Source organism: Amblyomma maculatum, chromosome 5, assembly GCF_055883805.1.
Source record: "Amblyomma maculatum isolate TAMU_Amacu chromosome 5, ASM5588380v1, whole genome shotgun sequence".
NCBI lineage: Eukaryota > Metazoa > Arthropoda > Arachnida > Ixodida > Ixodidae > Amblyomma > Amblyomma maculatum.
The window spans coordinates 86,524,197-86,538,840 of record NC_139348.1 but is presented as its reverse complement, the minus strand read 5'-3'; the positions used below and the strand labels follow the sequence as shown (position 1 = coordinate 86,538,840).

Here is a 14,644-nt window from a genome sequence, read left to right as displayed (position 1 = left end):
GGCGCGCCCGGTGCGCGTTGCCTCGAACGTCGAAACTCGAAACTGCATATGGCGGCTGCGGCGCTGGTTTGGGTAAATTTTTCCTCTCCATGGTGGCTCTCATCGGCTATCAAATTAATCTGTACTCTAACTGTAGAGTTCATGAGTCCCTGCATATACAACACAAACAGTATGAACTGATCATTAGTAGAGTTGTTAGGTCACCGGCAATGCAATCGTCCAGCAACCGCGTAGGCACATACGTGCCAGCGGCGTCTGGTTACGTCGTTTACTTGGTGTGTTCACGCTAGTATTGAGGAAAAGATGGCACGAATTTTTTTCAAGTATTCCCGGAAGTATACATTGAATGGTAAAGTGTATACATTCATATCTTCCTGCCTGTGTTCACGCGTTCACTTTGAGAAAGCCCCCGCGGCAAAGATGTCGGAGCGGGTCATTTATTGTTCTCACCCGACATCACAGCCTTTAGGCATTTTATAACAAGCCTGTTTTACTGTGAGGAAATAGACTTCAAAGCATAAACAAAGATGTTCACCTGTTCACCATTTGTAGCATGTAGAGAAGTGCTATTTACAGTGCGGTTGTCCCCGGTGGTAGCAATTAGTAGCGTGTACATTTCGCCACATAATCCTCATTTCTGGCTGCAACATATAGCTGTGCTGTTGCATATTGGATGCATTTGCATGCAGAAAATGTGTTGAGGTTGAAGGCCTCGCCTTCAAAAAACGGGTCCGCGAGCCATGGTCTCGCCCGACGAGTGACAAATCGAGTCTCTTAAAAAACACCGGTTTATTCCGGATAAACAAAAAAAGCAAAACAGAGAAACATAAGGCGCTACTGCGCTGAGAACAGGCTGTTCATGCGCGCGACATTAGAACAACGGAAAGCGGCAAGAATGTCAGGGCCTTACCGCGGCGAAACAACACACACTGCGGAGCGAATAAAACGAGCAATGGGGCCAAAGCGCTAACGGCGACACAAGAAAGATTGCCCCTCGCGGCACAGCAACTCACAGAAATACGCCTAGGCTGCTCCTGCAGGCACTGCTTCCATCTTCGTGTCGGCGATCTTCTTTCGGTCGTCCGTGAACACCCTGCTGGCCCATGACGCTCGCCGGTTGCCCCCGCGCCGGCCTTTCCGCCGGCGCAAAAAGCCCCGCGCCTCGCTTCTGACGCGCTTATCTACCCTCGTCTGTCGCCGCTAACATCACGCCCCCCAAGATTATCTGCTTGCTCATGCGCACTCGCGCTGCCCGTGCAAACACAATACAAATAGAAAGACGCGCGCGCGGTTTGAAACACCTTAAGGGGCTGCGGAGCCCCACACTCCCCCCCTCTCAAGACGGGACACCTCCCGAGATTTCTAAGAACGAAACAAAGAAGGGCACTGGGAGGAGTACAAAAACAGTGCTGGTTCTGACGAGCTGCCCGCTTGAAGGAATCCGCTGGATTGGTGGCATTCATCAGACGATGGTCCAGGTGGTTCACATCTGGTAGACCCGAGTGCCGTTACGTACTTTCTGGCCGCTCGCTGATAATGGCCAAATCAGGAGGCTCAGCCTTTTCTTTCTCTATTTCTTGCCCGCTTGGAAGTGTGAAGATCTCAGATTCTGCTATGTTGGTCTTCAGCTCCTCCTCTGCTAGTTTCCTATCCTCCTCTTGTCTCCTCTGAAACAAAAAAAGCAAAACAGAGAAACATAAGGCGCTACTGCGCTGAGAACAGGCTGTTCATGCGCGCGACAATAGAACAACGGAAAGCGGCAAGAATGTCAGGGCCTTACCGCGGCGAAACAACACACACTGCGGAGCGAATAAAACGAGCAATGGGGCCAAAACGCTAACGGCGACACAAGAAAGATTGCCCCTCGCGGCACAGCAACTCACAGAAATACGCCTAGGCTGTTCCTGCAGGCACTGCTTCCATCTTCGCGTCGGCGATCTTCTTTCGGTCGTCCGTGAACACCCTGCTGGCCCATGACGCTCGCCGGTTGCCCCCGCGCCGGCCTTTCCGCCGGCGCAAAAAGCCCCGCGCCTCGCTTCTGACGCGCTTATCTACCCTCGTCTGTCGCCGCTAACATCACGCCCCCCAAGATTACCTGCTTGCTCATGCGCACTCGCGCTGCCCGTGCAAACACAATACAAATAGAAAAACGCGCGCGCGGTTTGAAACACCTTAAGGGGCTGCGGAGCCCCACAAGGTTCATGACAGTAAATCTTCAAAAGTGGATACTATAGCACATGATTCAAAACAGTGCATGTTCAAATTATCTGTAAAATTGAATATGTTTACACATTTAAAATAGCTACTCAACTATTTTATTCGTATTCAGTTTGGTGTTCAGTATTATTCATATTTGATTCAGCAGCAAGACTATGCTATTCATAATCAATTCGGTTGGCAAAACTACAGTTTGCATGCCCCCAGTATATAATACCACAGTTTCACCACCTTAGTGCTTTCATGTCAAGTGCAGCATAAACTTCCTTTTCTTGACCTATGGCATTTGGTTTTCTTGGATTTTATGTGTGTGCACTGCTTTTGTCATTTCAGACACTTAAAGTAGCAAATGAAATCTGGCGATTAAGTGTGCAACACAGCTCAAGCTACTCAGCTGCGGCATGTACTGCAAAGAATTGTTACCAATTGAGACAGCCTCTACAAGCCAAATTTCAAGTGACATATTTGTACAGTTAGCGTTCAGCATAAATAAACAAGAAGTATGGCACAACTGTGCTGCTGCTAAGGAAGAATCCAAAACGCTTTCGAAACATTGCATGGTATGCAAGGACTATTCTAAACCCAAACATGTACATATTTTATGTTTTGTGTAGGATGAGTGTTTTATTTTTCTGCTGTAGATTTATTTTACTGTTCATCCTAAAAACGATCTCGCTAAGAGTAGGCGCTGAAACGTTGCGACACTGTACGGTAGAATAATGGTGCACGACCGGAGTGGTCTGTTGGCACCAAGAAATATAAGCCTTAGAACTCATCTTTTCTAGCGCTTCTGTAACACACAAGGGACATTAGACGAAGGAGGAACACATAAGAACAGGACGGACGCTAGTCTTCAACTGTCGTTTATTGAAGCAACGTGTCATATATACGATCTCAAAGTGCACATCACACATGCGTAGAGAGGGTGCCACGCTTAAAGTGAATGAAAACGTTTTTGCGTGGCACGTTGCTACAGCGATGTGGTTGATGATAACACTTGAGAAATTAGGAGGTAAACAGGATAAAAGACAAGTGTTACACATGCGTAGTGAGGGTGCCACGCTTAAGGTGAATGAAAACGTTCTTGCGTGGCACGTTGCTACAGCGATGTGGTTGATGATAACACTTGAGAAATTAGGAGGTAACACAGAAGAAGCGCTAGAAAAGCTGAGTTCAAATGCTTTCCAACTCGCCCAAGTTTCCGCCTTATTAAGTATCATTTCTAGTACAATGGGCCCTGTCTTTTATCCTGTGTTACCTCCTAATTTCTCAAGTGTTATCATCAACCACATCGCTGTAGCAACGTGCCACGCAAGAACGTTTTCATTTACCTTAAGCGTGGCACCCTCTGTACGCATGTGTGATGTGCACTGTGAGATCGTATATATGACATGTTGCTTCAATAGACGACAGTTGGAGACTAGCGTCCGTCCTGTTCTTATGTGTTCCTCTGTCACGAAATCGGCGCCCATTTTCATCAAGCCGGTACGGCGCGAGGCCCGCACGGCGTCGCGTGGAAGGCATGGAGAGAAAAGCCCCCTTCCCCGCGCGGGAGAGCGCGTAGCTTTGTACGCGTTGCCGTCACCCTCTTTCCCATTGCCCGGGGAGGACGATGGTTCATCGGCCTGGAATGTGCCAGGCCTTTCGAGAAATTTCTATGGTACCTGGCCAATGACGACGCGCGGCTCGACTGGAGGAGAAGAGGGAGCTATAACCAGCGAAGCTATCTGTGTGTGCGCGCTAGCTTTGACGCGTGCTAACAAACAGACGCGGCGCGCCCTATTTAAAGAGACCGCGCCGCTTGATGAGTTAGTCAGTCAGTCAGTTCGTCCGTGTTTTGCGACGTATTCGCCTGTGCTTCGGCTGGACTCCAGGGATCACCCGCTGCTGGCAAGCCCACGGACTTTCAAGGGAGCGGCGCTCGTCTCGTATGGCGGCCACATCGTGACTCTTGAGGCGTCGGACTGCATCAGTGCCCGGTGAACAATTTGGTGTTTGTTTATGTACTCTCTCGTGTTTCATCTGTTGTAAAGCCTCTACGTTATTGGATACCTGTGTAATTGCATGCTTAGCGTTTGTATTCTGTGAACCTCTCGTCTATGTATTTCAAGTGATCTTGTGTATTCCTTTGTATCGTCTCTTGCTGTGCATAAATTGTGTTTTGTTTGTTACTTCTGACTCCGATCCTTTCTCTGGTTTGAACCGGCGACCGCTGGGCACCAAATGACCACCCCCTTCTGTCACCACAAGGTAGTTGAATTCCGGCTGAGCTTGCCACGCAGGTCGAGGGCATCTCCTTTGCGACCGGAACAGCTACCCCCACTCACTCTAAGGGTGTCTGGGAGTGTGCGCACCGTTAAGGGCGCATCGTTAATAATACCCCCTTAATTATTAACGGGTGACATCCTCCTTCATCTAATGTCCCTTGTGTGTTAAAGAAGCGCTAGAAAAGATGAGTTCAAATGCTTTCCAACTCGCCCAAGTGTCCGCCTTATTAAGTATCATTTCTAGTACAATGGGCCGTCTTTTATCCTGTGTTACCTCCTAATTTCTCAAGTGCTATCATAAACCACATCGCTGTAGCAACGTGCCACGCAAGAACATTTTCATTTACCTTAAGCGTGACACCCTCTCTACGCATGTGTGATGTGCCCTTTGAGATCGTATATATGACATGTTGCTTCAATAGACGACAGTTGAAGACTAGCGTCCGTCCTGTTCTTATGTGTTCCTCCTTCATTAATGTCCCTTGTGTGTTAAAGAAGCGCTAGAAAAGATGAGTTCAAATGCTTTCCAACTCGCCCAAGTTTCCGCCTTATTAAATATAAGCCCCCGCTGCCTTGCATTAGCCAATGATTCCCACTTGCAGACGTAAACTGACTAGAGGCGAATTTTAAAACAGAAATCAGTGTAAGACCAGTCACTTAGTTACCAGCTAGGCCAGCATACAGACTTGATGAACTTTTGTCTTAACTGTGAACGTGAAAAACTATACCTCTATGAATTGTGCGTTTATCAACCTGAGTCATTTGCTTTGTTTACATAAATATACTACAAGCACATACATCACATTCATTGTGGAGAGAATACATAAATCAACAATAAAATTCAAACAACAGAACTGTAGTAGAACGTAAACACAGCCTAATTCTCCTAAAGAGCCATGACAAAACTGCACCTTGTGGTATCAAATGAAAAATATCCTCGGAGAATTAAAACGTCCTCTGAGAAAGGAAACAGTGTTTGCAACTGTGAACTGTCAAATAAAAGAAAAATGGAAGAAAGTGAGTGTGTGTGGATGTTAGGAGGCCTTGCCATGGGAGGCTAAATGCCTTGCAAACCCAGACGTTTTGTACTCAGTGGCTCGTATAAGTAACGAATGCTAAGATAAGACGCAGAGGCAAATAAAACAGCATTGAACTGCAAGAGGTTTATACTAGGTCAATATTATTATTGCATATAATGAGAAAGCTGCTGGAAATCTTGTCATTGCAAGAAAAATGTTTTTTATTGATTGTTTATGATCACCTGACCTGTCTGAGGCTGATATAAAAAATGCAACCGATGTCCACCAGTGAACCGTTTGAAATTGTGGTTTCATTTTGTACTTACACTTATTCCATTAACCAACTAAAGCTAGCAATGCATTATTTTTCAATGCCACCTATGCTGAAAAGTCCATCTAATGTAGCTTTAGGTTTTGGATTGTTGATTTCTTTGGATTTTGTGTATTTGCAGGTACCTGGAGGTTTCTGAGTCGTTTTACAATATCACCAAGTTGCAGGTGTATCGTGAAGAACACATTTGGTGCGTTGATCAACCGCTGCAGGATCCTTCGTCGGGGAGTCTGTCCCTATAGAAGCATTGAATGTAATGTATAGATTAGTGAGGTTTTATATAACTGCCAGAAAACGCATGCATATGTAATAGCCATTTGGAACTTGTCCATGCGTGCATATAGTAACTCAAACAGCCTTGCAATGGAAACTTGCCACTAGGATGCTACACGTGTTGACCATCTTAAGATTGTTGAAATACTTGCTGTAGGGCTAGTTGGTTCATTGACTAATGGAACGGCACAAGGACACGATCGCAGGAAAAGAAGAGGGATAGAAAGAGCACCTTTCAATTGCTCTTCTTTTCCTGTGATCGTGTTCTTGCGCCGTTTTATTGGTTATCTCTTGCTGGGTTACCGTTGCTTGAATGCATAACAGCGCCCTCGCTTCACTGCCACTGGAAGGTTCTAGTTTGCGCCTGGTTCAGCAGCACTCAGTTTAGATTGCCCCACCAGATTCTGCTCGCCTGTAGAGCTGATGCTGCATGGTATGTTATGCTGTCACGTGTTAGATACATCTAGGTTTTTATATGCATTCCTGATTGTATTTTTCTGTTTTGTTCTTTCGCGTGTGTTTCGATATTTCCTTTTGGTGTTTCCAGGCTCATGCACAAGTTCCTGTGAAGCTTTGTGGATGCGTTCCTGCCTGCGCTGTATTTTGTTCATTTCCTTTTTGGCCATTGTCACTTTTGTATTTATCATTTCCCTTCATTCACTCCCCAGGCTTTTGGGCTACGTCGAATAACATTGTCCAGCACTGCTGCTTCTTGTGCACCTCGTTTTTGTGCTTTACGTTTCCACTTTCAGACGGCATTTTTAGCGCAAAAAACACACACACACACGCACACGAGAGAAAAGGAGGGACACGGGGTCTCTTGTGTGCGTGTGTGTTTTTTTTTTGCGCTAAAAATGCCGTCTGAAGCTGAAAACCATCTAGCCCGTCTAAAAGTTCTTTTAAATCATTGTTTCCACTTTGTTCCCCTTAAAACTGGATACAAACTAATCCATGCAGTTTCACTCTTGGAAGAACCTGTCTGCTTTAGGGCGTAGTCCACAAGTAAATGATTGTGGGGGGAGGGACTTTTATTGCAGCAGTGATGCGCACAACATACAATAGTGATGGTCGCACCTTGTGGACTAACAGAAAATGCTGTTTCCCCTTGAGCAGTGTGGATGGCCATATTGTGGGGTTCCTTTCTATCACAAAATGAATAAATGGATAAGTTTGCATAGCACCACTCTTGCTCATTCATTGCAATTGTGTTTTTGTTCAGGCATGCAGCCTTGTACAGGTGCGGACATAAGTAAACGGAGCACGTTTTTCCGTTCAAATAAAAACCACGCCTTCTACACAGAAGATAAGAAAATAATATTTTCCAACTGAAAGAGTACTGACGTCTCCTACCGGTTCGCACATGCCACGACGGCCAGTTTCAATTATGCAACGCGTGAAAAAGTTTAAAAGAAATTCCGTGCTTCGTTTACTTTCGCCCGCACCGGTACTTTTCAAACTTTTGAAGTGATGCATCTCCAGACAAGCTCTGTGGAACTTGCCATACAAAGGTGTCATTTGCAGTGGCTGTATATAGTAACAGCTTCGTACAGGCCAAAGAGTTCAGCACGGAAAGAGAAGTACACAGCTGTGAGAGGACACTTAAAATGCTGTAAGGTGCTGTGTTCTGGAGTCGTCGCACTAAGCTTTCGGTCAGTCCAAGATTACTAATTAGGTACATGCTGATGCAACTGCATAAATCGTCACTTGACAACCATATCTGTTGAGCACTTGAAAACACTCTAGAGATCTCAGGTGTGTGTAACATGGGTTTTCTGAAATTTTAGGCTCTTTTTGTTGCTTGATGCTGCACTGCTCTGGTTGAAGCCATGGAAATGCGACTAGGCAAAGGATATTTTATCCACATTTTTGCACGCTAGACCATGAACAAAAAATGAATGTTGCCTGTCTGTAGCAGCAAGCTTAAGCTGTTATATGCATTACCCCATTTGTAGCATTTTGCATCTGTGCTACCAGTATAGTGGTCTTTGAAGCCAGAAAATAAATGTTTATCCTCCCCAGTCTGGTTCTCCTCGACTTTGGTTCTTGCCAAGTCATTTCCATTTTTTGCTACACTAAGCAGCAGCATTTACCATTCTCAAGAAGCATCTCAGCTCAAGGCAATGAAAGATAATGTGGTTGTGCGACAGGACCTCACCCAGATTATCATTGTGCGTCCTGCACAGGGCCGACACTATCGAACCTTCACGATTTGGTCTCAATGAAACTTTTTTGAAAGTTCACCTTGTTCAGCTGCAACTCACTATTTAAATTCGTATTTTCTTCCTTGTGATCAAGGGCCCTGTCCTGACAAAAGTGTGCAAGTACCTTTATAGTGTGCAAGTACCTGTATCACTGAAACTGGGAGAACGTTTAGTCATTTGAAAACTTCGTTCAATTGTATATTGTTTTAATTCTGCACCCACAACTATGTTCAATTAATTTCAGTATTATCCTCCCCCCCCCCCCTATCTAGTTTTCGTCGACATTTGGTTCTTGCCAAGTCATTTGCATTTTTTTTTTTTCGAAACTAAGCAGCAGCATTGAATATTTTCAAGAAGCATCTGTTCATGCAGCTCAAGGCAATGAAAAGTACTGTGATCTTTCTCAGCCATTAATTTGGTGGCATCTTGCTCTGTTGGGCCAAGGGTCGAACGACAGAAAGAAGATGGCTACATAGCATATGCTCGGTTGGGAGAAGAATCGTGCCTCTTGTTTTCGACTCAGCACTGAACCCTTTTTACTCATTATAGATATGTACCCTTTCCTGAGAGGCAAGAAAATTAACAGTGCTGTCAGCGCACCATCATGATGCCAGCACCCATAACATAACGAGTAATGAGAACAAGGCGTGGCACAGACAGGACAGGCCTGCTATAATCGAGCTATAACCGCAAGAATTATACTTCACAAATAATCAAGCTACTGAGGGGTGCCAATACTCCTGTAGTCACGTCAGAAAGCAGGCAACGGAGGTCATTTCATCAATGCAAAATAGTTTCCTGAAAGGTCCGATCGCAGCCAAGCTGTCTTCGGGTGCAGTACATATGAGCCACGATCAATATTGATGATGGGCACGTCGCAGGGAGAAGCAAAGTGCACGCATGCTTACTACAGGGAGAGGAACAAAGGTGGCTACCTGTACAGCATTCATAAAGCAAGATATGTGTAGTGAGATCTTCAAACGAATCAAACACTTGTAGGCATTTTCAAACATGGAAACAAAAAGAAGTAAAAATGCAAAAAAGAAAATGCATCGATGAGGGCATGAAATCTGAAGTAAATCATGGGTGCATGTTGTTTCCATTATGATTAGATTTTGTTGTTGCTGTTCATAAGACAAAGAGGGAACTGCATATTACACGACAATATTTGTAGCCACATATATTGACACTGGTCGGCTGTTCACAGGATTTCACGTGATGTCTGAAGTGCTTACATGTACAAACTGCCTGTCTTGAGAGTCCAAAAGCTTGCGAGATGCTATTTTTGCGCATACCTTTGGTTTTAATTGTAATGTACTTGAAAGAACTATATTAGAAACACGTGCAAGGTTATTGTGGAATTAAGTGGAATGCAGGAGCACATTGTTTTGAAAACTCAGTCAGAGGTCACCTCTGTGACGTGAACACTTGTGATCTTCATTGTACTAGACCTGCATTGAGGTTTTCAAGAAGGATTGAAGCGTCCGGTGCTGCACGCCTATTCTGAATGAGCATTGAGAAGCTTCCTTCTTATGTATATTAGGTGACATGGAGGGTGGCGACGCACGCTCTCCAATGTGCTTGAAAACTCAATAGCACTTTAGGAACAGTTTCGATCAAAGCAGGCTCGGGCTCAATTGTACGGGTTGAATGCAGATTGAGTTCAATAAGGATTGAAAGTGTTCGTGTGACAGAAGTATTACATACTTAAATTCAAGAGTGCTTTAGAAACAATTACGATCCAAGCAGGCTTGGGCTCGACTGCACGAGTTGAATGCAGATTGAGTTCAGTGAGGATCGAAAGCGCTCATGTGGTAGAAGTATTACGTACTTAATGGCCTTCTGTTCACCAGTTCCTGCTGTGAGTATCACTAACATCTTTGCTCCTTGAGTCGTACTTGAGAGTACCTGAATTCATGATTCTCATGAAGTGTTAGTGCATGCAGCTTAAGGCATGCCAGATGTAAATATTTGTCTTGTCCCATGCAATGGCGCCTCAGTGTTTATTTATACTGTTCAGGATTCACACTATTCTTTGTGAGCCACTTGATAACGCTGATTCCATGAAGCAATACACACTTTCGTGCAGGTGGTTTGCTACTGAGAGGACTTGTTTGCAGATACTCCTTACTGTATTATTATGGCTCACAGTGTGAGTGTCGGTTTTGCCCTCGTTTTTAGTGAAAATATTGTTACGGGGATGTATTAGTGTAACTTGCGCTGCAATGGGAGGAACTCGGCGCAAAGTCTTCAGGGGCCGTGCAGTATCCACGCTGTCGGCGTCGTCGTCTTGTAGCACACTTTGTCGTGAACGCGTTCCTCTGTCGTCGTCGTCGTCGTCTGTGTACAAATCACTTCTCGGTCACGCGTTTCCCGTCTCGGCTGCGGGAGGTGGTCAGTTCGAAACCCACCGCCGGACACCCACCGGTAAAAATGGGTACAAGCGTCCCCCGGCCTGGTGCTCGGCTTTTACAGGGGTGTGCGTTTGGGAGAAGCTCCGTAAACCCCGCTGCGCGCCCCTCCTCCGCAGTGGGCCCAAACCCAGTTTCGAACCTCGCAGCCTGCAAAGGTGGTTCTGTTTGTCTTGCAAAGGTACTGACCGGATACCATTGCCCCATTCCGCATATGTTGGTGCATTCTGCAAGATCTCCCTGAGCAGGATCTGTGGAGGCAAGTCTGTTGTCCGTGAGTGCCTTCTTTGGCCGCCCGTGGATTGTGAACTGCCAAGTGGACATCGCGGAGCTAACCCTAGCTCCGGGTTATGAGCCTCACGGCGCTTAGTCATGACCACGATGACCAAGAGTGTGATGAAGGGGAGCACGGAGGTCGGCGCCAGCCACGCTGTCGCGTCCGGCGTCATGCCATGCTTCTTCGCAAGCAGCTATCGGAAGGCACTGACGAGGAAGGGCAGTCCACGCAGATGAATAAGGGCCCATCTAGTCACGGTCGCGGCGGTAGTGACGAGGCGGAAGGTGGCCGTGGCCAGACATCGTCCACCGTCGCCAGCGGAAGGCCGTCGGACAATTATGCGGAACACCTGGAAATAAAACTCGACGTAGGCGGAGAACAACATCAAATCAAGAAGGCTTCGGGCGTCGATGATTTTTTGATCCCTGACGGGGGGTTCTTCACCGACGCCGAAGAGGCAAATACCAACCAGACAGAGGACTTAGACGACTGTCCATCGACGTCCTCGGACTCCGAAGGATCGGTTAGACCCAGGAGTGGACCTAATCAGACACCGGCTCAGGGTCTGGCGAATATTCAAGAGACGAACGAATTTCCTGTCGCGTCGCCGGTCAATATGAGCCCCGGACTAGGGGAGGCAGTGAACGAAGCCATGGAGACCTCACCACCGCAGCGGGACTGCGAGGCCGATATCTACCCACTGCAAGACGAAAATGCGGAGCGTTGGACGCTTGTTTCTTCCAAACGGCGCCCAAAAAAGAAAGGCTCGAAGTTCGCTGTGCCGCATAGCGACGTCATTTTGCAGCCAGGTGAGCCCTGGAAAGAAACAAGAAACAAGATAGCGCCGAAAGCCGCAGCTGGCAGAGCAGTGGCGCACGCGAATGGTGTGACGCGCTCTATATCAAAACATCTGGCGGGAGCGCAGCGGCAAATACGGCCACGTCCGCCGCCGCTACCGAAGGATGATATCAAGATCATCTACCGTCCCAAGGGAGGTATAAAAATCAGCGAAATCCGTGTCGACCAGGCAACGCAAGCCCTCGTCGCAGCCAGCGGAGGAAAGATCAAGGAACAAGACTTCATCATGAGACTCCGGCCCGGTTCGAACATCATGATTGCGAGCACGCCCGACCTGGACATCGCCGACGTGCTCAGGAAGATCGAAAAGCTCACTATAAATGACCAAATCTATGAAACCGACACCTATCCAGCCCTACCGGATGACCTCAAGCGTGCCGTCATCCACGGTGTTATGCCGGGGCAATCACCGGCCCTACTGAAATCTAGGCTCCGGCTTCGATCCCAAGGAGTGGAGATTCGCGAAGCGAGAATGCTGGGCAGGTCGGAAACGGCGCTCATCACTTTCGACGGCCCGTATATCCCGCAATGGGTCATTTACCGTTCTGGAGAATTCAAGACCTACCCATATCGTCCTACGAGGCAGATCTGCTACGTATGCGGAAAGCAAGGCCACCGTTCGGACGTCTGTCCAACGCCGAACACCAAGCTCTGTAGGACGTGCGGCACACACGACCCACCAGAAGGGCACCAGTGCAAGGCGAAATGCATGGTGTGCCAAGGCGACCACGTCACCAGAGAGTGCCGTCGACGCCTCAAAACTACTGACGAGCTCCGGGGCAGCACGAGCGGCGTCCGGCAGTCCAGGCAACAACACTGGCAGCGGCAGCAGCAGCAGCAACAACAACTGCAGCAGCTGCAGTGGGAGCCCCAGCAGCAATTGCAACAATTGCAGCTGCAGCAGCAGCAGCAGCGGAACCGGAACCTGAGTCAAGAGCGCCGAACCAGGTGGCTGAGCTCGGAGCGGGACCATGGCCGCTCCTCGAGCCAAGGCCGTAGCATAGTGCAAGATCGCAGCCAGAGCCGATCCAGGGAGGACTCTTTCCCGCCGCTAAACCGGTCAAAGGCCAAGCTGGAGCAGCGACAGCAGCAGTCGCAGAAGCAACAACAGAAGGGCGGCGTTAAGGTGAGCTGGGGAGCGGGCCCTCCAAACTCACTGTTTACGCACTCGGATCAAAAGAATATTACGCGTAACTCGGAAGAGGTTAAAGCTCTAAGAGAGGAGAATGCATATCTCCGTAAAAAAGTCAATGACCTCATTAAAGAGATGCAGGCTCAAACAACAGGGCAGGTACCGTGGACCCCGATCCCGCCGGCAGAAGTGCAACGACCCCCGTCCGCCTTAGACGTGAGTCCCGAGGAATTAAGAGCTTTCATGCAGCACGTGGAGAATTTCACGGTTCGCATCAAAGAAGAGTTTCGCCAAACTCATGCAAGATTAGATGCTATGTATGTCAAAACCAACCTATTAGAACAGAAAGTCACGTTAATAGAGCAAAACGTTGCGTGGCAGGACCACGTCAAAAGCCAAAATACGCGACGAATAACAAACGAGGCCCGGGACAGGCTCATACAAGAGCGCCGTTTCGTCACTGAAGGCTCCAATCCGAACAACGCCCAAAGCCATGGCTAAACAAACACCACTAGAAATCTGGCAATGGAACTGCAGGGGGTACCGCCAAAAACAGGGACTCCCAATGCAGTTTCTACTCACGCAAGACTCCACACCCGATATAATAGCTTTACAGGAAACTAACACGACACCGACACTCAGGGGATATACGTGCTACGATACCGGACGCACGGCAACCCTGGTGAGCAAAAAGTTGGTAACCATAGCCCATGACCCGATTCCCAACACGAAAATTGAGCACTTAGTGACGGAAATTATTCCCAAAAAGAAGCACAAGGAAAAGAGTGTCTTTCTCGTAAACCTCTATAGCCCGCCTCGCCAGCGGGACGCGAATTTTCATAAACTCTTTCTAGGGGCCAGCAAACTTGCTAAAAGCAACACGCTGCTAATTGTAGGTGACTTTAACGCTCGCGGACAGCAGTGGGGATACCCCACAAATAATCAGAAAGGTATAGAGGTCGAGGATGCGGCGGAAGCGATCCAATGTACCCTCTTAACGGACGAAACTCAACCCACGCGCCTTGGCAATTCTGTCTGCCAGGATACGTGTCCGGACTTAACTTTTGCCAGGGGGGCGAAACATGCAACGTGGGAGAATCTGCTGGAGAATCTAGGCAGTGACCATTATATCTTGAAGATCACAATAACAGCCACCAACATCAAGCGCAAGCTCGGCACGGCCAAGATCACCAACTGGCCGGCCTTCCGCAAGGCATGCGCGGACCTGGAAGGGAGGATTACTTCCATAGATGATTGGTGTCAACAACTCAAAGACATCCAGAAGCAGTACACTCAAGAAGTGGATCGCACCGAGCAAACACCAGAGGTGGACCCTCGGCTCCTCAGGCTATGGGAGGCACGCCGAGGGCTCACCAAGCGCTGGAAGAAGCAGCGCTTTAACAGGAAACTCAAGCTGAAGATTGCAGAAGTCACCAAGAAAGCGGAGGAGTACGCAGCTCAACTGGCCAGGCAGAGCTGGCAGCAGTTCAGTAGCTCGCTGGACGGCACCCTCAGCACGGCCAAAACGTGGCGTATACTCAAGACCCTTCTCGACCCTATCCAAACCAGGGCCGAAAGCGGGAAAGCTATCCGCAGACTCATCCACACCTTCGAGGGTACGGAGAAGGAACTGTTAGATAAAGTAAAAGAGAAATGCT

General features: G+C 47.8%; 1 long non-coding RNA gene across 1 annotated transcript; it reads right to left on the bottom strand.

Moving 5' to 3' along the window:
- Positions 1–1,482: 1,482 nt before the first annotated feature.
- LOC146188641 (uncharacterized) lies at positions 1,483–2,190 on the bottom strand. Its single transcript, XR_014707569.1, has 2 exons — positions 1,884–2,190; positions 1,483–1,667 (listed from the first exon to the last, which is right to left on the bottom strand). It is a non-coding gene; the product is annotated as an uncharacterized LOC146188641 (long non-coding RNA).
- Positions 2,191–14,644: the final 12,454 nt, after the last annotated feature.